A 27,299-nucleotide genomic window follows, 5' to 3' on the forward strand; every position below is an offset into this window, starting at 1 on the left:
TGGAAATTAAATTGTGAACATTAAATAAAATTTTCTAACAGCATATTAGATTCTATTTGATACAAGTATACTGAGTTTACCATATATCCACACTAGTAGTGAATCAGAGTGCAGCGGACAGTAACAAACATCAGTGAATTCACATCAGTGAATTTCCTTATTGGTCTAACATCTTTAACAGACAGCAAGTTTATTCAGGTTTCATGTTTATATTTCCTCAAAAAAATGCTATCTACCAAACAGTAGTGTTGAAGGGACAGTCAATGATTTGAATATACATGGAAATATATATATAATAAACACAATCTTTTGAACAAAGGAGCATGCCTTTCTTGATAAGTAAAATATCATAAAGGACCATTAGCCAGATGGAAGGGTAATACTGCAAGATGTAAAAAGATGCAAGATGTGTCATGAGACGAGGAAATACAGCAAGAGATACGACACAGTTGGATCAGAAAAAAAGACCATGCAGATGGAGGCCAAGTTCTGACGAATATAACTAAATACGGTCAAGCTGTGTACCATATAAAGGAAATGGGAGTTTATGGAGTATTAGCTTTAGATGGCAAAAAGCACAAAAAAGAAAATTACAGATATAACCATTGGTATTCACATTCTTTGTGAAGATGTTGGAGAGGCTGAAAGCCAAATTTGAAACAATGTGTACAATCTACTAACAGCCAAGAGTGCCTAACTGAGGCATGATCAGATTTTCACACTTGCAGGTTATCCACTCCATTTGCAATGAACCATAAATGGTGGTAAAATCTAAGCAACACGGAGATAAAGGGAAGTAATGGCTGCTACGTGGAAATGAGAAACAAAAACACAGTCTTCCACTTAATATTATATACAGAGCTGAACTTTCTAATATAGCTAGTCTTCCTCTTGGGACAGACATTTCTTTACAAGGGATATGGAGAGAGGTATGCTCTGGAGTAGAATATTTTTTCAAAAAGAGGAAGCTGACAAGTCTTACTGCCAGTGTAAATGTTGCTAGTGGCCAGTTTTAGAAGGACTTTTTCTACTTTGCTGTGTTAAGACAATGTGACTGCTTTATAATCTCTCTTCAAATATCCAAGAACCACTCTGGGGAGCCACAGCTGGCCATACACATCAGAATACTATAGGGAGTTCCATGCTTTATTAAGATAAAGGATTCTGGGTTTATTCCTCCCCCCTTTTTTTTTTTTTTGTCTAGGTTATTTTGGCTTTCTATAAAATTCAATGGTACAGTGTAGTTAGTTATCATAATATTCATTGCTAGTGATTTTTATATTTCTTTAAAAATAAATTATAATGTTCAAATAAGATAAGCACCTATAATCAGAAGTGATTGTTTTATCTTTAAAAATTAATTTTATCAAGCTTCTCTGGTGGTTCAGTGGTAAAGAATCTGCCTGCCAATGCAGGAGACATGGGTTCAATCCCTGATCGGGAAGATCCCACGTGCTGTGGAGCAACTAAGTCCATGCACCACAGTTATTGAGCCTGTGCTCTAGAGTCCAGGAGCCGCAACTACTGAAACCCACACACCTTAGAGCCCTTGCTCCACAAGAGAAACCACTTCAATGAGAAACCTGAACACCCACAACTAGAGGGTAGCCCTTGCTCTCTGGAACTATAAAAAAGCCTGTGCAGCACCAAAGACCCAGTGCAGTCAAAAATACACGTTATTTACAAAGCTGATTCTATCAAACAGCCATTCATAATTGGAAAAAACATGGCCTTGTGTCTAAAAATAGATAGGCAATCTATCTTTACCATATAATTTTCCTTGAAAGACACATACTGGAGGTACAGGAAAACTTTATAACTGAAGTTCTGTAAATTTTGATCACCAGCACTAGTTGTTTCAAGGATCTCCGATTTGTTCCTGCGTTATTCCCTACCGTATTTCATTGACAGTTTCCATACAGCAACTTGATCACACTCTCACCCTGGTTAAGCCCCGATTTGTCTTTGTTTTAGGAAGTCAACATACATATTTTGGAAGGTTCCCAATTTGGCCCATAACAAGTTTTATTTAGAATAGTACTGTACCAGAGCCCAGGGACACAGCCCTTAACGTGGAGCCATTGCTGTGCATCATTACTCTGTACCCTGTTACCAGGCAACGGGTCCTGCTCAGCCATTGGTTGGTGCCTCTGTTGGCCCTGCCCACAAGCAACCAACTGTCGCTGAGTGACCGTTTAGTACTGCTCTGTCACTGGTCAGGGCTGCAGTGTGACGAACTGTCTGTCAATGAGGAAGGATTAGTGAAGCGATTCAGCCAATGGTCATCAGGTAGAGAATGAGGTAAGAGAGGCCTTAGGCCAGCAGGCGAGCTGGGGAGCCCAGGGAACAAGCTGGGGGCTGTGTCCCTGCAGCTCCAGAGCCCTTGCCTTATCCCAGGCCTTGAGGCAGCGGTAGAAGCAGCAGTTGTCCTGGGTTGCAGTCTGCGGGACCTGGCCCCCCGACCTTTGGGAAGCGTGAGGAGCTTGAGGGTCAGTTGGGCGGGCGCCTGGATCCCTCAGCGATGACAGCTGGGCAGGTCTAGGGACCTGGCCCTGAGGAAGCCGCCAGCTAAGATCTGACTCCTCTTGGCATGGACCGCACGGACCGCACGGGCTGGTACCTCAGAGGGGAAAGTTGTGCCTTGGGACCTTGCCCCTTCTTGTCAGAACAGAGAGTAACATTTGGTAGAGATTTACAGTAACTTCATTACTTGTCCACGACCCCACCTCAGGAACAAAGGATCTGACACCAAAAAATTTGTAACAACTCACCATGCCCCTCCCTCACCTTTCCTAGCAAAGGGCTGTGCTGCAAGCGTTTGGGGACTTGGATTTTTAAGGCATCTCCTTGCAGGGCCCTGTAATAAACCTTTCTCTGTTTCAAACTCCAGTGTTATTGTTTGGCCTCACTGGGCATAGGGCACAAGGACTTGAGTTTTCCGTAACAACACCTCTTTGTAAAAGCATTAGAACTAGGACTATAGTAACTCTTTTAATACATTATAAGTCATTATATTAAATCTTTCTCACAGAATCAACAAATTATATAAACTCATGTGATCTGGGGATAACTCCCCATTTAACATGGAAGAAATGAAAGCCTGGCCCACAGAAGTAATTTGCTCAGATTCACTCCGCTGTGTCACTCCATAATAAGTGCTTGTGCTGCGCTGTGCTTAGTTGCTCAGTCCCATCTGACTCTTTGTGCCCCATGGACTGTAGCCCACCAGGTTCTTCTGTCCATGGGCATTCTCCAGGCAGGAATACTGGAAAAGTTTGCCACACCCTCCTCCAGCAGATTTTCCCAACCCAGGGATCAAACCCAGGTCTCCTGAATTGCAGGTGGATTCTTTACCGTGTGAGTCACCAGGGAAGCCCAAGAATATTGGAGTGAGTAGCCTATTCTTTTCTACAGGGGATCTTCCCAACCCGGGTATCAAACTAGGGTCTCCTGCATTGCAAGTGGATTCTTTAGCAGCTGAGCTACCAGGGCAGCCCATAATAAGTGCTTAATATACTTCATTATGGGGCTTCCCTTGTAGCTCAGTCGGTAAAAAATCTGCCAGCAACGCAGGAGACCTGGGTTTGATTCCTCGGTTGAGAAGATCCCCTGGGGAAGGAAATGGCAACCCACTCCAGTATTCTTGCCTGGAGAATCCCCATGGACAGAGGAGCCTGACAGGCTACAGGCCATGGGGTCTCAAGAGTCGGACACAACTTAGAGACTAAACCACCACCACCATACTTCATTACTCATTATCTCAACACAGTTTAGTGCACATATATTGGATTTTCAACACCGTGATAGTGCTGTGGAGTTTGTGGCAGACACAGGAAGAGATAGTTCTGGTCCTTATGGAGCTTACAGCCACAGAAAAAGAACTAGTATTACAAAAGAATCGTGCCAAAAATATAAAGCACACCTGTGATAAATACTACAAGAGAATTTCATAGTGTGGTAAGAATCAACAGTAGGGTGACTTGAGTTAATTAGGACGATTTCCCAGAAGAAATAAACTTGAGCTAAGGGCTGGATTTTGAGGAGGAATTACCAAATTAAAAAAAGGGAGAGAACTTTGTAAGTAGGAAGCTCCCATGGCGGTGACCTACCTTGTGTGTGGCCTCCATCATCGCTTTGACATCTCTCCTCTGCTCGCCCTCCCCACTCAGCATCAGCCGTGCTATCCTCTGAGCGGTAGACCTTTCGCTTAACACTCTAGCCCTCATCCACACGATATCTCCTCAGTCACGCGGTATCTTCTCAGCCAGCTCCTTAACATTCCCAGTGAAGCCTCTCCTGACCATCTTAGTTTCCATAACACTAAAGTCTGCTCCACCATGTCCTCCAGTATTATGTGGCTTGATTAATCTTTCTTTTTCTCCTCATATTGCTTTTTCACACAGTTTGTAATTTATATGTAATATGTATTGTGTAGTGATTCATTCTTCAGCTAGAACACAGGATCTGTTGAGTGCAAGTGATCTTTGTCTAAAGTATACCAAATACCACAGACAGATACATAGTAACTGTTCAAAAAATACATACTGGTGGAACTGACTTACTGATTGCTGAAGGAAGGCTTGTGTCTGGAGCATGAAGATTAGAGATGTAGGGACCAGACCTGGCAATCTGGTGATGTTTTGTAACAGAGCGGGAGAGAGAGAGAGAGAGAGGAGAAAAGAAGAGGGTCCATTTAAGAGATTTTTAAGAAGGGGACGAGGGGAATGTGAGTAGATTTAAATTTTGAAAAAGTATCCCTGGTATTAACTGCTGTAGTAATCCAGGCAAAAGCTTAGGTTAGGGTGACAGAGGGCAAGATGGAAAGCAAAGAATGTAGTCAACAGAAATTTAGGAGGTAAAATGTTGGTTACATGAAGAAAGTTTGTGTAGTCAAGAATGCATCCTTTTTCATGATTCCTCCCATGTTCTTTCTATTAGAGAGAGAGAAAAGAGCATAGATTTTATTTTTAGTAGGATCTCAGCATAAATTCTGATTTCAAAACATACTAAGTAACTCTGGACAAGTAACAACCCCTGAAACCCTCAAATTACTGTCTATGCACAAAGTGACATGCTTCCTGGCAGACTTTCTATAAATATTAAATTAGAAAATGTATGTCAAGCACCTGGTAGTCAACAAATAGAAGCTGTTCTTAATAGCATCTTTGTAGAATAACTTTCTTTAGAAAAAAAAAGGCTGTTTTATAAGGTTTGATCTGCATTTTGGCTTTTCTTCAAATTGTCACTTCTGAATGTTGCAATATTAAATGTCTTGTTGCTACTACTATAAAACAGAGCATCTACTATAATTGTCACCTTCAGAAATGCACTATATATGACAAATGTAGTAGTAACGGCCTCTAATTGTCACTTCCCTCCTTGACACTGACTTGGCCCTATGATTGATTCTGGCCAATGCAATAGCAAATATGACTTAAGTGGAAGCTTATAAAGCACTCCCACTGTGGGACTTCCATCTTTGCTGCTCCTGCATTCACTGTGACTGTCCTCTGTCAAGAAGTCCACTCTAGCCTCCTGGAGGATGAGTGACCACATAGAACTGAGATGAGTTATCTCAGCTATAGCCCCCAAGCTCAAGCAGAGTGCAAGTGATCATTTTTATGAGGTCATCCTAGACCAAACAGCCCCAGGTGAGATATACTACCTGACCACAGAGATCACCCAAACTGATTCAGACCAGTGGAATTGCCCAGTAGATCTTGTGGCTTGTGAGAAAGATTAAAAATTTCTTGATTTAGGCTACTAAGATTTTGAGTAATTTATCATGCAGCAAAATAATTTGATTGACATATCAATGTATCTCCAGTCCCTAGCAAGATGCCTAGAACATAGGGGATGATCAGTAAATACTCCAAGAAGTCTGAATCTTTATTTAATGATCTTAAGACAATATATGATTGGATCAATTGCTAAAAGTTAATGTTTTGAATAAAAAACAACTTTTCTTCAGTAGTTACTATAACATGAGTTATCTGATACGAATTTTTCTGCCTTGGTAACAGTGTTACAAATATTATTAAACTTTTGTGTGATTTATAAGCCATAAGGATCAAATATCATTTTGTATCTGTGTTAACTGTGAAATTTTAGTTTGCATGAATTAATAACTAGTTATGAATGTCAGGAAAATATTTTACATACATATCTAAATATGTACTTAAAAGTACATTTATATATAAAAGTACATATATATTTGTGTGTGTGTACATATGTGTGTATGTATATATATGGACATGAATTTGAGCAAACTCCAGGAAATAGTGAATGATAGAAAAGCCTGGCGTGATGCAGTCCATGAGGTCGCAAGTAGTTGGATACAACTTAGTGACTGAACAGTGACACATATATGGATACAAGTGGGTAAATTTTACATTGGGAGGATTAAATAAAATTAAATGGCTTGGAGAGCAGTCACAGTTGAGAGAAAGAGCTGGCTAAGACCAGCTGTGGAGAAATTTGAATAAAACTTGAAGACTGATATATCACTTAGAATAAACACCACAGTCCTTACAACGCTTATTGTGACTTATGAGGCCCTACCTATATAGTTAAATGTTACTCTCTGATTTCATTTTTAATTACCTCCTTGTTCTCACCCCTACAGCTCTGATGGTCTTTTTGTTCTTCAAACTTGCCAAACACGTTTACCTCAAGGCCTTCGCACTTACTAATTCCAATGCCTGGATGCTTTTTCCAAATAGTTACATGGTTAGCTCACTCACGTTCTTCAGGTTTTTGCTTAATAACCACTTTATCAACAAAAACTTCCTTGGTTGGCCTATTGAATGTCTCAACATCTTTCAAGATGTCTCTGATTTATCCTACTTCTCTGATTTCAATTTTCTCCTTAACATTCATCACTGTATCAAGTACTATATGTGTTTTACTCATTTTCTTTATCGTCTACCTCCACACACAAGCATATAGCCAAATAAGGATAGAGATTTTATCTAAAGGTTTACTACTTTATTCTCAGTACTTACAACAGTGACTGACATATAATAAAAGCCTGCTAATAATAAATAAATGAAAGACAAGTGTTCTTATTCCTAGGTGTTTCAGTGTCTGTGGATTACCTGGACATTTTATAGAACTTTGGTGTAACTGTAGATATAATTGCAGTTTTATTGGGAGGAGGTCCATGACTTTTAGAAGATTAGCAGATTACTTAGAGCAGGAAACCAAAATGCTACTAAGAATTGATCTAAAGAATTTAAAATATTTTTTGAAATGGAGAGGTGAGAGGTCCTGAAACTTTTTAAGAAGGGGAGAACTAAGAGAATGGTACTAAAGGAAGATTAAGCAGACAGAATGATGGATTCAAGTAAGGATAGATTAAAGCAAAGAGACCAGTCAGGAGATTATTGTAGTAAGTAAAACAAGAATTAATGAGGTCTTGAACTGAAAACATGGTTTTGGGGAATGAAAAGAAGTGTTCAGTCTCATTATGTGCAAATACCAGCAGTAATGGCTACTATGTTACAGTGATAATATTGCTGGAATGAAAATCAAGTATCATAGTAAGAAAAATGTATTCCTTTTAAAAACTAAGCAAAACTTCAAATAGTGAGATGCTATGGGCTGAGACAACCTCACTACATTAAACAGAGAAATCTTTCACCATAATGCCCAAACCAATTTCAACTTTAATCCTCAAGTCATCTTTTCTCTCTGCCTACTAAGGCCATTGTGAGTGTTTTTGATTGTGAGAAAGATGGTGGGCATTATTTGATCAGTCTCATTACAGGGACTAGAGTAAGAAAAAATAACACATCACTTACCAGTTTTACTCTTTTGATTTAATTAGCCATGAATATATTTAAATATTTTCACTTTCAGCTAGATAATTAAAGTGACATTATTTGGAAAGTATCTTAATGGAAATTATTTGAAATGTTTCACTGAATATTGTTCCCTGCAGCAGAGAGAAATAAACACGTAATCTCGAGAAATGACTTCTCACACTAAGTTAATTCTAAGTCCTATGTTTTTTGTGCATTTTGTGTTCTCATTGATAATTTATCTGTGTAATTTTGGTAGAAAATAATACTTTAAATTACCCATTGGTTAAATTCTCATGGAAAAACTCTTTAAGAATATTGATGCTGTCTTTACAAACCTCCAGTACCATGCTAGATACTCAAATTTGAAAACACAATGGTAAAGAATTATTTTCATTTTCTCGAATTGTTCCAAAGGGGCCAGAATACATGGTGAATCATGAGCTAATATAGTGAATAATCAGAAATTGAATAATATAAATGTTAGCTGCTATTTTTTGAGGAATTGTTAGTACTGCAATGCAATTCAGCAACTGGGGAGATGCCCTTCACTCTTGAATTTTTTTGCACATGCTGTGAATTTGATGCCCTTACTGCTCTGTTCCTAACAGACCCAAAGCAAACGTCCCTTCTCTTCCTTGAACAAATCCTAGATTCTGATCTTGACCTTTAATTTACCAATCTTTATAGTATTATATTTCTTCAGTTTCTGCAATTGGATATGCAACTAGTCCAGTGGGTATATCCCTTATACAGTGTTCATGGATTTTCTTCCATAGGAGGTCCCCATTGCAAAACACATATACTTCCCTTCCTGAATGCCTCTTACTCCGGCCCTTCTTCTCCCCTGTCACAGTACTTCTCTGTCTCAATTAGCTCTTTGCATCCAGGTCCAAACTGTCTTCTCAGCCCTCAGGATTCAAATTTACCTTCCATGTTGCTGAAGATATGATCATACTACTGACTTTATAATTTCCCATTACTGACACAGGTTGTGCTTTTTCATTCTTTTCACCATGCTGCTCTTTCTACCTGCTAAGTGTTCTCACTCCTTGTTTTAGTTTCACGGAATCCCTTCTCGTGCCTAAAAAGACTCCTCCTTCATGTATTTTTACTGAACATTCTTTCATCATATAGTAATGGTGTGCAATTCCTTGGTTATCTTTTATCTCCAGTGTCTAACAAGGTGATTGGTGCATAATTTGTTTTTACATGATAATACTTTCAATCAAATGATGATTCTAATGATGGAAATTTCAGGTTACATAAGTGAAAAAGGAAAGAAATGCCTTTTAAACTGTGCCACATAAGTTTAAGGTTGGCTTAATCACTGCTATTCAACCACTACACTCAGAAACCTTAATCTGCCTTTGGGGCTTCCCCCATGGCTCAGTGGTAAAGAATCTGCCTGTAATGCAGGAGCCTCAGGAGACGTGCGTTTGATCCCTAGGTCAGGAAGATCCCCTGGAGTAAGGCATGGCAACCCACTGCAGTATTCTAGCTTGGAGAAGCCCGTGGACAGAGAGCCTGGTGGGCTACAGTACATAGATTCACAAAGAATCGGACACAACTTAGCACACACACTTGAAATCTGCCTTTGGCTGTCATTCTCTGGATTCTGGTTCCCACAATAAGGCCATGTGGGCATCTAGAAATGAGAGAAGAGAAAGGGAAAAGTTTTCAGGAAAGAATCAAGGAAACTGCAACTTGGCTTCTAATGACTTCTGGAACTGTAGACAGCTGGGCAGGAAAAGTGCTGGCTCTCAAAGGATATACACAAATGCCAACCATTTAAGTCCTTGCTGTGACTATGCAGTTAAAAAAAAATAAAACAGCAGAAACATAGCCTCTCAAAAAAGAAGAGATACTTGGCTCCCTCTGTAAGAAAGGAAATTTCAGTAGCCATGACAGATGCATTCATCCAGCTATTGCATTCTAAAACACAAATACTGGATCATCCCAGGAATTCTTGGCTGCCTGTCAAGAGAGTCATCAAATCTCACTGTCTACTCAAGCTTCCCATTTGAAATGAAGCTTCAGGCTAAGAGGAGCCACCTTGTGTATATACATTAAGACACATTGGATTCGAATAGTAGCCCTGATTCAAAACTAGGATTCCTGTGTCTTAAACCTACAAGCACATACTGGGTCCAACTGCGAGAGTTACAGAAAATGTTTTAAGTTTCTGGAATGAATCCCTGGTACCTAAGAACCAATATTGGACTGCATTTCATTTAAAGGGTCAAGTTTCATTAAACAAATGAAATGATAATTGTTACATAATTTGAAATAATGACATTTAAACATTAATGTATATATGTATTATAGATGCTTTTTAACATTTAAACATAGTCTCAGTAATTTTACATAAAACCAAACTAGAAATGTACAATAAATCTACTTTTCAAAAGCAAATTCCATATTACTAGCTCCTTTTTGATTACTATTTTTATCTAAAGTGATATACCTTTAATATGATTTCTATGTCTTATAGTGGAGAAACAATGAAGCCATTTCATTACAGTACTATTGAAAAAATGTTGCTGCATGAACTCCTTATTGTCAAATTCAGACTTAAATTGAAGAAAAGGGAAAACCACTAAACCGTTTCAGTTCAGTTCAGTTCAGTTCAGTCGCTCAGTCGTGTCCTACTCTTTGCGACTCCATGAATTGCAGCACGCCAGGCCTCCCTGTCCATCACCAACTCCCGGAGTTTACTCAAACTCACGCCCATCGAGTCGGTGATGCCATCCAGCCATCTCATCCTCTGTCATCCCCTCCCCCTCCTGCCCCCAATCCCTCCCAGCATCAGGGTCTTTTCCAATGAGTCAACTCTTCCCATGAGGTGGCCAAAGTACTGGAGTTTCAGCTTCAGCATCAGTCCTTCCAATGAACACCCAGGACTGATCTCCTTTAGGACGGACTGGGTGGATCTCCTTGCAGTCCAAGGGACTCACAAGAGTCTTCTCCAGCACCACAGTTCCAAAGCATCAATTTTTCGTCACTCAGCTTTCTTCACAGTCCAACTCTCACATCCATACATGACCACTGGAAAAACCATAGCTTTGACTAGATGGACCTTTGTTGGCAAAGTAATGTCTCTGCTTTTTAATATGCTGTCTAGGTTGGTCATAACTTTCCTTCCAAGGAGTAAGTGTCTTTTAATTTCATGGCTGCAATCACCATCTGCAGTGATTTTGGAGCCCAAAAAAATAAAGTCAGTCACTGTTTCCACTGTCTCCCCATTTATTTCCCATGAGGTGTTGGGACCAGATGCCATGATCTTAGTTTTCTGAATGTTAAGCTTTAAGCCAACTTTTTCACTCTCCTCTTTCACTTTCATCAAGAGGCTCTTTAGTTCCTCTTTACTCTCTGCCATAAGGGTGGTGTCATCTGCATATCTGAGGTTATTGATATTTCTCCTGGCAATCTTGATTCCAGCTTGGGCTTCTTCCAGCCCAGCATTTCTCATGATGTACTCTGCATATAAGTTAAATAAGCAGGGTGACAATATACAGCCTTGACATACTCCTTTTCCTATTTGGAACCGGTCTGTTGTTCCATGTCCAGTTCTAACTGTTGCTTCCTGACCTGCATACAGGTTTCCCAAGAGGCAGGTCAGGTGGTCTGGTATTCTCATCTCTTTCAGAATTTTCCACAGTTTATTGTGATCCACACAGGAAAAGGCTTTGGCATAGTCAATGAAGCAGAAATAGATGGTTTTCTGGAACTCTCTTGCTTTTTTGATGATCCAGCAGATATCCAGCATACTAAACTGTTTAGGTATGACCTAAATCAAATCCCTTATGATTATACAGTGGAAGAGAGAAATAGATTCAAGGGAGTAGACCTGATAGAATGCCTGAAGAACTATGGACGGAGGTTCATGACATTGTACAGGAGACAGGGATCAAGACCATCACCAAAAAAAAAGAAATGCAAAAAAGCAAAATGGAAGCCTGAGGCAGCCTTACAAATAGCTGTGAAAAGAAGAGAAATGAAAGGCAAAGGAGAAAAAGGAAGATATTCCCATTTGAATGCAGAGTTCCAAAGAATAGCAAGGAGAGATAAGAAAGCCTTCCTTAGTGATCAGTGCAAAGAAATAGAGGAAAACAATAGAATGGGAAAGACTAGAGATCTTGTCAAGAAAATTAGAGATATCAAGGGAACATTTCATGCAAAGATGGGTTTGATAAAGGACAGAAATGGTATGGACCTAACAGAAGCAGGAGATATTAAGAAGAGGTGGCAAGAATACACAGAAGAACTAGACAAAAAAGATCTTCATGACCCAGATAACCATGATGGTGTGATCACTCACCTAGAGCCAGACATCTTGGAATGTGAAGTCAAGTGGGTCTTAGGAAGCATCACTATGAACAAAGCTAGTGGAGGTGATGGAATTCCAGCTGAGCTATTTCAAATCCTGAAAGATGATGCTGTGAAAGTGCTGCACTCAATATGCCAGCAAATTTGGAAAATGCAGCAGTGGCCACAGGACTGGAAAATGTCATTTTCATTCCAATCCCAAAGAAAAGCAATGCCAAAGAATGCTCAAACTACCACACAGTTGCACTCATCTCACACGCTGGTAAAGAAATGCTCAAAAATTCTCCAAGCCAGTCTTCAACAACACATGAACCATGAACTTCCAGATGTTCAAGCTGGATTTGGAAAAGGCAGAGGAACCAGAGATCAAATTGCCAGTATCTGTTGGATCATCATAAAAGCAAGAGAGAAAACAAGCAAGAAAAATATCTACCTCAGCTTTATTGACTGTGCCAAAGCCTTTGTGTGGATCACAATAAACTGTGGAAAATTCTGAAAGAGATGGGAATACCAGACCATCTGATCTGCCTCTTGAGAAATCTGTATGCAGGTCAGGAAGCAACAGTTAGAACTGGACATGGAACAACAGACAGGTTCCAGATAGGGAAAGGAGTATGTCAAGGTTGTATATCATCACGCTGCTTATTTAACTTATATGCAGAGTACATCATGAGAAATGCTGGGCTGGATGAAGCCCAAGCTGGAATCAAGATTGCTGGGAGAAATATCAATAACTCTCAGATATGCAGATGACACCACTCTTATGGCAGAAAGTGAAGAAGAACTAAAGAGCCTCTTGATGAAAGTGAAAGAGGAGAGTGAAAAAGTTGGCTTAAAACTCAGCATTCAGAAAACTAAGATCATGGCATCTGGTCCCATCACTTCATGGCAAACAGATGGGGAAACAATGGAAACAGTGACAGACTTTATCTTTTTGGGCTCCTAAATCACTGCAGATTGTGACTGTAGCCATGTAATTAAAAGATGCTTGCTCTTTGGGAAAAAAGTTATGACCAACCTCGACAGCATATTAAAAAGCCAGAGGAATTACTTTGCCAACAAAGGTCCATCTAGTCAAAGCTATGGTTTTTCCAGTAGTCACGTATGGATGTGAGAGTTGGACTATAAGGAAAGCTGAGTGATGAAGAATTGATGCTTTTGAACTGTGGTGCTGGAGAAGACTCGAGAGTCCCTTGGACTGCAAGCAGATCCAACCAGTCCGTGCTAAAGGAAATCAGTCCTGAATATTCATTGGAAGGATTGATGCTGTAGCTGAAACTCCAGTACTTTGGCCACCTGATGTGAAGAGCTGACTCATTTGAAAAGACCCTGCTATTGGGAAAGACTGAAGGGAGTAGGAGAAGGGATGAAAGAGGATGAGATGGTTGGATGGCATCACTGACACAATGGAGTTGAGTTTGGGTACACTCCGGGAGTTGGTGATGACAGGAAGGTCTGGTGTCCTGCAGTCCATGGGTTTGCAAAGATTCGGAAATGACTGACTGACTGAACTGAACTGATTTATTCTTCTCCCTGTTGAAAGCTTATTTAACAGTTTTAAGCTTATTAAAAGAAAATAAAATCCTCCTTTCTCAAAACATCTTACAGGTACTGATTAGAAGTAAACTTTACTCATAAAGGGAAGAACGGACTGGTAAAAGCTGGTGGAAATGCTTCACCTGTTGTGTACTCATTTCAACTCAAGTGAGTTTTTTAGTAACTAAAAGCAATTTCATTTGACCTTCTCGATGACTTTCTGAGATTGGGTATTGGCAGCTTAAGGTACCTCATAGAGGAACTGGCCATCTTTCAAAAGGACCAACATAATTGGCACTCCTTCCAGTAACCTTTTCAGAGTCACAAGGGTAAGTGAAAACAGAGCAAACCAAACATTCATAATGGTCTTTCTTGGGCAAGGTCAAAGTCTTTTTTTGTTTGATTTTTGTTGTTTTGTTTTATTGTGTGGTTGTTTTTCGTAAGAGGGCACTACACTCGTAATTCTGTCAATCTACAACATTTTTTAAATATGGAGATAAAACAAAGTAAATCCATCATTACATTTATTTCCTGTAGTAGTAATAATCACTGTATGAGACACAGAGAAAAATATTTAAGATCAAAATCTGAACACAAAAATGCTCATTCATTAAGTCTCTTCATGGTCAAAACACTACAAATGATATAGCTGTGCTGAATGCAAGAAAAATCAGGGGCATTCTTTTCCTAACTAGTATGAATATCATAGGGCCGACTGTGTCATTCGGTTCCTTCATGATCTGCTAATTACTGGAATACATGACAGTAAATTAATTGGGGATATTTTTGTTTAATCCTTGGCATGGGGAGAGTTGAATTGCTCCTGCTTCTGGCCCAGTGTGTTTCACCATCTGGAAGGCCACAAACCGCCGGAAGTGCCCCCTTTCCTCCCAAATAAAAAACGAAGGATTTACATGTATTTACATGTATTCCCAATACATGTAAATCCATGGCTGATTCATATCAATGTATGACAAAACCCACTGGGAAAAAAAAAATAAATAAAAAAAAAAATAAAATAAATCCCAGATAAAAAAAAAAAAATAAAAAAAAAAAAATAAAATCCAAAAAAAAAAAAAAAAAACAACCAAGGATAAATGCTTTTGAACACTACCTTATGCCTGTTTAAACATCAGTTTCCCACTATACACAGTAGCTTATTCTACCCCTCCCCCTTACTCTTTTCACTTCCCTCCCTCCAACTCTCCTGACAAAGGGGAAAGAAAGAAGGAAATCTTGCATGTTCCACACTCCTATTATGATCCCCAGTGTGGTGCCATTAGACAGTACCCTTTCTGAGTGGGCCTAATTGGCCAATATATGGTGCTTTCTATTGATGCTTTTTAGTCACTCAAGAGTTCGATGTACTTACATGTATATAATTCATCATACGAAGGTCATTTTCTTCACCCTTTTTGTTCTGCAATTTAAATAGTTATTCTATGTGAATCTCCATGTAATTAACTGGTTTGGTAGCAATTTCAAGGACTTCAGATAGACAAAGGGAAAACTGAAAAATGCCACATTTGTGAATTGGTTTGCATTCAGAAGCATTACTTGTCGTTTCCCTAGACCACCAGATGTCAGCCTAAATTGAAGAATGGAAAAGAAAACCGTGTATCAGAGTGTTAGTGTCTAGTGTGCCAGATGGAGTTTTACACAACCCTGCAGGAGTAGTTAGCCAGCAGTAGTTAAAATTCAGTGTTAGAAGTAGCGCAAGTGACGCTGCATGCACTGTAGCATTTTTTGATTCTGGAACTTAATTGTACCATAGATCATTGATAGCTTAATTTATAAGGATTGATTTTGTTAATTCAAGCAGTTCAAAAGTCACTGTTTAAGCTTCAGTCCATTTAATTGTATCTGACTTAAGCTTTACTCATGCTCTCAGAAGACAAATGGCTGCAGAGAGGTAATACATTTTTATTTTTTCTGCTGTTTATCCATTCATTTCTGTGTGTATACTTTCCCGTGATTTACATTTCGATGAGTTGCTCTCAGTTGAACTAAAAAAGTGCAGATGTTAAACTCTTTTGAAAATATGTCACTTTTGATTTCATGACCATGGGAGAACCAACAACCATAAAATGTTAAAGATTTTCCTCTCAATATTACTATCCATTTCAGACTGGAAGATCCCAGGTGTTACTTCTTTGGACCAAATTGTCGTGAGCTAATCTAACAGAAATGGTCTGCTATATTTATCACTGATACATGCAACATTAAACATGGAGGGAAATTCCATGAACACATGCATTAGTAAAAGTGGTCAGGAATACCTTTAATTTTAATTATTTTTGACTTTAACATAGGAACATGAGTAATATGACTTCCCAGGTGGCACGGTGGTAAAGAATCTGCCTGCTAATGCAGGAGATGCAAGAGACGTGGGTTTGATCCCTGGGTTGGGAAGATCCACTGAAGTTGGAAATGGCAACCCACTCCAGTATTCTTTGCCTGAGAAAGTCCATGGACAGAGGAGCCTGGTGGGCTACAGTCCCTAGGGTTGCAAAGAGTCAGATAACTGAGCATACACACACACACACACACACACACACACACACACATACCACACACGAGTAATATATTAAATTGAAAAACAGAGGAATTAATTTAAATGATTAAGCCAATTCATGTGTATGTATGTGTGTGTGAGAGAGAAAGAGGTATGTATATTTTACCCTGATAGTTTATTTAGGATTCAATCTTGCTCAAGCTGGCTCTCATCATTGATGTATCAATGAAATGAGGTTTTTCTCCCTCTGTCTCTTCACCTTTTCCTTGAATTTTTAACCCTGATGTTATTTGAACTCCAGTAGCCAGGTTCTTATCTTTTTTCATCCCACTGAGCTGTGAAATCCAAATTCCCTTTGAAGCCAATGATAATGATAATGATAATAAAACCTCACATTTGCTTATCATTCTGAAAATAAAATAGCTTAAAATATTCTACAGACACAATCTTATTAACCTCATAATAAAGTCCTTTTGGACTTAGTGAATGCAAATTTCAAAAAAAGGTTAAAGGTTTGCTCCATTATTGATGACAGGATCAAATAGAACTCCTTATTTTATCTCAAAAGTGGCTTTGATATCCAAACTTAATTTTTAAATCAGATTAGCAAGAAAGAGGGACAAAATAAAAAGCTGGCCCTTTGTTTAGTTTTTCTTAGTCCTTAATAAGACAACCTTCTATAATGATTTTCTATAATAGAAAATAACATCTGAAAACTTAGGTTTGATTATATCCTACTATTATGTTTGTATATTTTGAATCTCAAATATCTAATTTATATGTCTATGCTTTAGCAATATTATTATAACCAAGAGGCATATTAATCTCTAGCACATTACAAACGGCCTAAGGTACAGATTTTATATTATCCCCCCTGTACAAAAATCTTCATATGATAGAGATATTACTGTCTGAAAGATGATAGGATATTCTTACTTCTTTCCCAACATAACCACCATATGCATTAAGAAAAATTTAAGAATAGATTTGATTTGCTAATTGTAATTCCAGAAATAAATTGCAAAGAAAATCAAAGACAAACTGCAACACAAGTCTATCCCATTTATTCAAGCCAATAGGTGTGGAAGTGATGTAATGGGTCCTGTAACCATGGGTATGATTAGAGATTGAATCTGAATATATGCTTTCAGGCATAAGGATGTAATGATACATATACCACATATAGTGGCTTTAGTTTTGTTTTTGTTTTTCCTATCCAAAGTGGCAAAAGAAAATTTTTGGATTTTGCCTTGCCAATGCTTCCCAAAGTCTCAAGTCAAAAAAAAAAAGAAAAAGTTTCTTAAAGTCACAAAACTGTAGGTAATAGTTGAACCATGTTGAATTTCACCAAATATTTGTTTACTGTTTAGATGACAAATAGCTTTGAGAATTTCCCTGAGGACCTATTCACTCTCATCCTCCACACAGCTCGATGCAAATGAAATCTGGGATTGCTGAGTCTTCTATCCTTTCCTACTCAATTCAGTGACAGCCCAAGTCCACCACAGCACCTTTGTCCACAATGCGTGGCAAACAGCAGAGACTCAAATGTGTACTAAAAAAAAAAAAAAAAAATTGTACAATATCATTTAACCATGTTCATTTAACTAAGTTCCGTCGCTCAGTCATGTCCGACTCTTTGCAACCACATGGACTGCAGCACGCCAGGCTTTCCTGTCCATCACCAACATCTGGAGCTTGCTCAAACTCATGTCCATAGAGTCAGTGATGCCATCCAACCGTCTTATCCTTTTTCGTCCCCTTCTCCTCCTGCCTTCATTTTTTCCCAGTATCAGGGTCTTTTCCAATGAGTCAGTTCTTCGCATCAGGTGGCCAAAGTATTGGAGCTTCAGCTTCAGCATCAGTCCTTCCAATGAATGTTCAGGACTGATCTCCTTTAGGGTGGACTGGTTTCATCTCCTTGCGGCCCAAGAGCTCTCAAGAGTCTTCTCCAACACCACAGTTCAAAAGCATCATGTTACTCTTACAAGTACTTTTATTTGTGTTTTACTTTTACATGTTACTCTTACAAGTATTTTTAGAAGTTACTTTAACAAGTCACATGTTAACCATGTTACTCTTCAATATTTCCAAACCCCTACATTGTTGCTGAATGATTTTTAAACTCTTGGCACTTTAAAGAGCCAATCTTGTGTGGCATGTTTTAGCTGTTGCTAGACATATGCATAGCTTTCTGTGTATTAAACTCTTCATTTTTAAAGTTATGTTATTTTAAAGTTCTTCTATATATTTAAAAAAGGTAAATATGCAGACTCAGAAAATGCTAAGTAGTGTAGTGATTTCTTCTTTATATTGATAAAAATTAACTGGATAACTTTTTTGGGAAAAAAATTCCATGCTGAGAAGTAAAAGATTTTTTCTTTGCATTTAATTAACTGTTGCTATTTCAGGCTTATGAAAAAGGAAATTTATTTTTACAAAGAAATTTATTTAAATTAGATAAGCAATCTGCAGATCAGTGAGAGAGAACCTATTGTTTTTGAAGAGCATGTTTCTTCAGGTTTCTCCCATTAATAGGGTAAAAGAGCATTGAAATTGCATAAATAATGCTAATTAGTATTTAATGAGTGATTGACCAAATGCCAGATGTGGGCCTACCGTGACCAAAACCAAGGAAATAACTTTCAATGATTTTCACAGTCAATATCTTTGGTGAATCATTTTTCAAATAGGTTGTTAAGATATCCCTGGTTTTCATAATCAGGCATTTATCTTCTGCTTCTATACTTAGTTAGGAAGTAAGATTCTTTAGACTTATAATCAATGAGCCAAAAACTGTGTCTCATGGAAGTACAACATTGTATACTTCAAAACTGCTGAAAGCACAAAGATAAACCCTACTATGCCACTATGCCATCCCTGGGTCAGGAAGATCCCCTGGGGGATGCAATGGCAACCCACTCCAGGATTCCTGCCTGGGAAATCCCATAGACAGAGGAGCCTGACGAGCTATGTCTATGAGGTCTCAAAGAATCAGATATGATTTAGGGACTAAACAACAACTCTTATTATTACCAGGTTTATGAGCTAAGTTGCTTTAGTCATGTCTGACTCTTTGCGACTCATTGGACTGTAGCCCTCCAGGCTCCTCTGTCCATGGGATTCTCCAGGCAAGAATACTGGAGTGGGTTGCCATGCCCTCCTCCAGGGGATATTCCCAACCCAGTGATTGAACCCACATCTCTTATGTCTCCTGCATTGGTAGGCAGATTCTTTATCATTAGATACTGCAAAGAGATTACAATTGAATTTTCACTCTTAATATTGAAATTGGGTTATTCTCCTTCATACTTCTGTTATCCTAGAAAAACTTTTTAAGTCTCTCTACACTCTTATATTCTCCATCTCTCCCAAACATTTTCATCTTACTCATTACATATTCTTAACTAGTAGGGAGTGTTGCAGGATGGATTGGCTGGGAAGATGCAATTTTGGTCCATAAAGTTTATTAGAGAGTGGTTTCCTGATTAATGACTATGGGAAGAAAAGGGAGGATAGCAGGATTGAGCAGAGGGAGAGGTTGGGTGGCAACACAGCCAGGACAACGACTTCAGCTCAGTCAGTCAGCTGGTCTGCACAGAGGCTTAGATGGCCTGTCAATGGTCTTGAGGTTAAGTGAGGGGCCATGGGCTTTATACAACTACACAGAAAAACCATTAGCCCTGGGCTGCTCTGGCCAAGCAGACTGTCTTCACCTGAGCCAATTCCAGGGCTCAAAGAGACAACATTACCAGCGGCCAGGGGAGAAGGAATAAAATACAAATAAAAATCTGCTATTTATCAAGTATCTGCTGTGTACTAGGTCTTGAGCAAGGTGTCTCAGTTCCTCACACAAACCTAGATGCTAGATAGTCCAGTTTTACACAGCAGAGCCCATGGGTTAAAGGGGTTATGTCATTTGACCGAGGCTATAGAACTAAGTAAGGTTCAAATCCAGGATGATCTGGCTACAGGCCCATGTTTTCTCAATTGTTGAGAAATTTTGAAACTTTCTCATCGATCCTAATAAAAAGAAATGATCAATCTGTTTCAGCAAAATCCTATGGTATAGGTTTTGTATTATTTCCAAAATCCTGTGTAGAATATAAACTATCATCAAATGAAGAAACAAAAAGAGAAAGAACAAAAAGATTCTCATAGTACCATTAGTATGTTGGGCTAAGGTGTTTTCAATGACTAAGTAAGAAGGTATTGTTGATTAGCCAGAATGTTATTGTCCTGCTTATTATTTGAATTTGTTATAAAATGTGTGCTCAGGTTAGTAAATTATAACCTGTTCATTCTATTATCTGATTCCAATCCCATAATATTTCATCAGTGATTATCTATATTATTTTGTTGACCTTGAGAGAGATATCTGAACTCATGGGCCAATCTCATATTTGTAACCACCAAAAAAGAAAACATGTTTGTACATGTGGACCAGGCAAGCAGCATCCTTCTCCTAATGATGCCTGAATCAGATCTGTCTATGCTTAGTTCTATTATATCTTAAATTTATAGATGTCAGAAATACTTTATTTTTAACATATCTATTAATGGCTATCATAGAAATAAATTCATTTTGTGTGACTAATTTATAGCTATAAACGTTACATATATTTGTTGTGAATCATGGAGAGGTTTTATGCAAACTGATTGCTAAAGAATAAATCCATATAGCATGTAAATATAAGATATGTTTAAATTCTAGGTAATTAATGGTGGAATTTCTACGATTAGAGGATATATCCTTTTAAATTATTTTAATATTCTTCTCCAAAGAGGCATTTTTAATAGTTACTTGGTGCTTCTTGTGCAAACTTTTTTTGATTCTTATGGGTTCATCACCACCTCCACTTCAGTACAACTATCCAATATTTTTCCATCCACTCTTCAAAGAACTACTTGGTCACTTTTTTCTATGTCTCTGGACTTAGTGTCTTTGTGACTTTATCTTGCTCTGTTCTGCAATTGATAAAAATTAGTTAACAAATGTAACACTAGAATAGCTTTCTACCACAATTGCAGCTCTGGTATTTTCATCAAAAGTTGTTATTGAACAGTTTAGAGAGCAGATATTTACCAGTCAAATCAACGACTGTCGCATGTAGGTTCTAGCATCACAAAAGCGTGACTCTCCGATTACCCGAAGTCTGGTCTCAAATATGCTTTCCTTCTAGGCAGGTCTTCTGTAACAGATCCTGTACTCACAGGCACGCACAAAGGCACTTTGTCTTCCTCTTGAACAGGATTCAAGGCGACAGCCTTGGTTTCTTTGCTTGTGGGTTCCCCAAGCTGTTCCGCATGACAGGAGGAAGCAGAGTGTGTCTGTTTTCCTCCCACCTGTCACAGCACCATGAGTCAAGTGGGAGCAAACTGTTGCTGGCCTCCATCCCACTGCTGAAGTCCAGCTTACAACTCTTAACAGGAGTCTTTAAAGAAGCAAGCTTTCCTTTAGTTTTATCTGTGCAGTTTACTTGGTGCTATTTCCTGGTAAGTACATCATACGTAAAGGCACATTATTATGTCTCAGAGGGAAGGACACATTTAGGAAATATCAATACATACAAATTAATATGGTTGCACAGGTTAGAAGAGAAAATAATGCTATTTTCCTTGTTTTACATATGCAAATTTTCTATATAGCATGTCTTTCTTGTAGAACCAACAAATACTGATGGAGCTCTTATACAAGTAAACAAGTGATGATGCGACTGATACCCCAAGCTTCCCATTGGGAGAGTGTGTTTTATCAGTGACCTGTAGTCTCTAGGAATTATTGCTTTGTTTGTGTGCCACTGTGTTTCCTTGTTTATTTCTGCTCCATTAGGCTTTATATTCTCTATCCTTCCAATTTTATTTGGCAAAAATTGCCAAATTCTATGTTTGCCCCTTTGTCATTTTCTGAATTTATGTTTGTTTCATATTTAGTCTTCATTGTTCATCATCTGGTGCAGTTTTTTAACATTTCTTTTAATTCTGAGTACATACTATTTAATGTTTCTCTCCTAGGCTTAAGGTTTTATATTCTTTCAACACATCTAAATTTTAAAGATTCTATTCTGTGTTTAGTCAGTTCCATCTTTTATTTCCCTCTTTTTTCATTCTTGCTTTTGGGTTTCCATTCCTAGACTGTGATCCTGCTGGGCGACCGCCTGTTACAGAACACAGGGCAGGTATCTCCTGGGAACAGCCTGTCAAAATTGTCTACTTGGCGATCATTTACAACGCTTGGCAGGTGGTGTGTGACTGATCACTGCTTGAGCAGAAATGTATTAAACTGATATGTGGCCACATTAGCATCACCTAAACAACTGATTCTAGATGATAAAGTAGCCATGGAGCAGAAAAATGAAATTATGTGAGCAAAAAGCAAAATTAGCAGTGAAATCACATAAAATAATGGTCAAATGTCAAAAAATAGATCAAAATATTCATGTTTTATTTTCTGAGACTTACATTTTCTTTTGCTATGAAATAATTTGGTGTTCATATGTGAAATAGCATATCATATAGACATACATGTTCTGTGATTTTTTTTTTAACATTTCCTAATTAGTGTCTTTGTATTTTTGTTTCTTATTCACTCCCAATCTAGGTCAGTATAACAGACCTAGATATTTGACACCAAAAGCATTTAGTAGAGAAGGAAACATACAGCATTATGATAATGGAGTGGGAAGTGATTTAAAAAAAATGGCCAGGAACGTTACCTGGGATCCTAATGAATCCTGGCATTCCATTTAAAGAAAACAGGCCCCAACAGTATAATGATATGGTATTCTACATCTGGGTCCTCAATAAAGTCAGAAACTCTTTAATATATGTTGGATAAAGAGGAGCAAGAAATCGAATTTTGGAAAAATAGCAAAGGAACTAGATGAAAAAGAAAATCCTTTATTGAAAAATTTATTCTCCTGTTAAACCGATAATTGTATTTAATCACAAAAATGTTTGATTAAAAGACAACCAAATGAAAAATAACAGGTATTGGTGAGGATATGGAGAAATTGGAACACTCAAATTTTGCTGGGGGAATGTAAAATTGTGCACTCACTGTGATAAACAGTTTGGCAGCTTCTCAAAAAATTTAAAAATAGAATTAGCATATCATCCAGCAATTTTATTACTAGGTATATGCCCTGGAAAACAGAAAACAAGCACCCAAGGAAATACTTGTAAATGAATGTGCACAGCAGCATTGTTTACAATAGCTAAATGTAGAAGCAGTCTGAAATGTTCATCAACAGATAAATGTATATATGCAATGTGGTGTATACATGCAAAGGAACACATTTAGTAATAAAAAGGAATAAAGTACCGATACATGTTACAGCATGGATGAACCTAGAAAATATTATTCTAAGTGAAATAAGTTGTATGCAAAAAATCACTTTTTTTTGCATGATACCATTTATATGAAATATTCAAAATAGATAAATCCATGGATTCAGAAAGCAAATTGGTGTTTGCTAGGGGCTGAGGAGAGCAGAAAATGAGAAGTGATTTCTTAGTGAGCATGGAGGGTTTTTTGAGATGATGAAAATGTTTTGAAATGGTGTACAGATTGGAGTTACACAAGATTGTCAATGTAGTAAATGCTATTGAATTGATCACTTTAAACTAGTTAAGTTTGTTATGTGAATCTTACCTTCATCTAAAAAAAAGAATCAAATAATTATTTTTTTTAAATTCAAGAGAAAGGTAAAATTTTTTCTGACAATGCCAGGAAATACATATTGTCCCAAAAGCTAAATAATCATTTTGCATTTGAAAAAATAGGTGAAATTATAGTTTTACATCTTATCTTGAAACTTTATTCATCATTAACTTATTTAACAAATATTCATAGAGTGCCTAGTATAGTCTAGTTATATTTTACTTTCACTTGGTTCATCTTTCTGGGTAAATTTTATTTTTTAATGCAATGTTACATTAGCTTTATGAATAAAAAGAAATAATTACATGTCTATTTTCATGTAGTCTATTTTCATATAGTCTATTTTCATATAGTCTTAGACTTCAAGGGTAATTGTCAAAGAACAATTTACTTAGAAGATGAATAAAGTAGGAACTAGAATCCAGCCCAATATTTCTGTCATCCTCACTCCCTCCCTCTCTTTTTCTCTTTCTTACTTCCATTTTATTTCAAAATTACTAAGTCCAATTATGAGAATATACCCTAAGTGATAGGTACAGAAGTTTAAAATATTTTTGATATGTTATATGATATAGTTGAAAATAGTTGTGTGTATATTTTTAAAATGTTCCTTTTTTTCTATCCTTAGAAGACCAATGGTTTTCTAATTCACTTTGGAGCAGAATTCTGTTTTTAAATTTAATCTCATGTAGAACCTCAATGTAGAAAACAGATAGAAATGGAGTTGATCTATTTTAAGCTGCCTCTGCTTTGCCCTTCTGCAAGTGGCCTCTGACCTTGGAACACAGTTTGAAAACCACTACTTCAACCAGTTCAATATATTTAATGACATTTCTTGTTCCCCTATTTCTATATAATTTGTTGGGCCTGTTACTACAAGAAAGGAACAAATTGCTCATTTTCAGTGATACATGGACTCAGGGATTCCTCCAGAATACATTTAGTAAATTACTTCTAGTGAGGTAAATTGTACTTTTAACCTGAAAGAGATCATGAAATTCAGAAGAAAAAGCAACCTACGTCTCATTCCATTCTTTCTGCTCATTCTGTACAGTTTGGGTTTTTAAAGGGTTTTTTTTTTTTTTTGATATTATTTGTTAATTTTTTTGTTTGTTTGTTTCTTATTCCCATCAGACTAGGTCGGGGATCACATATTGGTCCTTCTCTCTAATTTTTCATTATTAACCTTTCAAATCATCTGCCAGCTACATCTTCATCTAAGCACAGATGATTTTAAAACTCATTCTTGGGGAATGATCTGACAAATCATAGTTAATTACAGCAGGAAAAGGCAGAAACTGTATTCATTGATCTAATTATAGCCACCAGGAAGAAGTCATTCTAGCAAGATCTCCATAGGGGCTGTAAGTAAGTGAAAGTTGCTCAGCCCTGTCCAACTCTTTGCAACTCTATGGACTATACAATTCGTGGAATTGTCTAGACCAGAATACTGGGGTGGGTAGCCTTTCCCTTCTCCAGGGGATCTTCCCAACCCAGGGATCAAACCCAGATCTCTCACGCTACAGGCAAATTCTTTACCAGCTGAGCCACAGGGGAAGACCATAGAGGCTGGAGGAAGACAAAAATTGAGCCCAGGGTAGCCACTTATATGTTAATACATTAGGTGTCCTATCAAACAACTATGTACTAATTATGAATTCAGAAGCTGAACAATGCTTATTCTGATGGGGTCCCAAGACATCAATCTCCTGCAAGGAGCAGAGACTGCTACTGTTTCCAAAACTTTGTAGAGGCCAAAATTACAACTGGTGTTACTTGCTGCCCCACTATGCTATGGTTCAGTCACAAATAAAATTATTCAATGTAGGATGTGCAATTTTGGAGAGGTCTAAATCCTTCTGCCTCCCCACTCTATTTCCTCTCACCCCCACTAGCAACACACTACTGTGGCTAATACTTCTGAAAAACTCATATTTGTGTTATCCTCCATGATGGGTATCCCCCTCTTCTGCTGCCCAACTTCTTTGTTGCCAATACTCATAGCAGCCCTATCCTCTTATCTTTTTGGTGCATTCATTTGGCAAAATGACAACCCTAAATCAACATAATCCCACCTTTCTTTTCCCATTCAGGAGATACTGAATGCTCACAACTACATAAACTAATATTATAGCAAATTCATGGTGTCCAATCTTGATAAAGCAGACTACCATTGTTGACTGCCAGTGATTCTATGAGTAATTCTGTAAATATTTCAGTTCAGTTCAGTTCAGTCGCTCAGTCATGTCTGACTCTTTGTGACCCCATGGACTGCAGCATGCCAGGCCTCCCTGTCCATCACCAACTCCTGGAGTTTACTCAAACTCATGTCCATTGAGTTGGTGATGCCATCCAACCATCTCATCCTCTGTTGTCCCCTTCTCCCCCTGCCTGCAATCTTTCCCAGCAGCAGGGTCTTTTCAAATGAGTCAGTTCTTCGCATCAGGTAGCCAAAGTTTTGGAGTTTCAGCTACAGCATCAGGCCTTCCAGTGAATATTCAGGACTGATTTCCTTTAGGATGGACTGGTTGGATCTCCTTGCAGTCCAAGGGACTCTCAAGAGTCTTCTCCAACACCACAGTTCAAAAGAATCAATTCTTTGGTGCTCAGCTTTCTTTATAGTCCAACTCACATCCATACATGACTACTGGAAAAACCATAGCCTTGACTAGACAGATATTTGTTGGCAAAGTAATGCCTCTGCTTTTTAATATGCTGTCTAGGTTGGTCATAACTTCTCTTCCAAGGAGTAAGCATCTTTTAATTTTATGGCTGCAGTCACCATCTGCAGTGATTTTGGAGCCCCCCAAAACAAAGTCTGTCACTGTTTCCACGGTTTCCCCATCTATTTGCCATGAAGGGATGGGACCAGATGCCATGATCTTAGTTTTCTGAATGTTGAGTTTTAAGCCAACTTTTTCATTCTCCTCTTTCACTTTTATCAAGAGGCTCTTTAGTTCTTCTCCGCTTTTTTTAGTTCACCCTTCGCCATAAGGGTGGTGTCATCTGCATCTGTAAATATTTGTCAAGTCTCTATTATATACCAGGAGTTATTCTATGCTCTGATCAGCTAGCTGTCAGGAAAACATAAGCAAGTCCCTTCCCTCATGACACATTCTAGTTGAAGAGATAGAATATAAATAAGTGAACCAAAAATAAAAGGAGGTTTCATCTATTGTTGATTGCAATAAAAGTGGTCACCAGGATTATATGATTGAGATAGAAGTATATGAAGAGTGCCCCTGTTGGTCATGTTCAAGGAGGGCCTCTGTCTTAGACAAAATAGCATTTAACTGAGCCAGAAAAGCAAAGAACACAGAAGACATCTCTAGAACAAACAACTAAGTTTGTAATAGAAGCAGAAGTTTCAAACCAAGAAAATGAGGCCAATGAGCTTGGAGTAAAATATATAACAGTGAGCTGAGTGAGCAGGACTGATCACACAGGGTTTGTA

Source organism: Cervus elaphus, chromosome 17 (genome assembly GCF_910594005.1).
Source record: "Cervus elaphus chromosome 17, mCerEla1.1, whole genome shotgun sequence".
Taxonomy (NCBI): domain Eukaryota; kingdom Metazoa; phylum Chordata; class Mammalia; order Artiodactyla; family Cervidae; genus Cervus; species Cervus elaphus.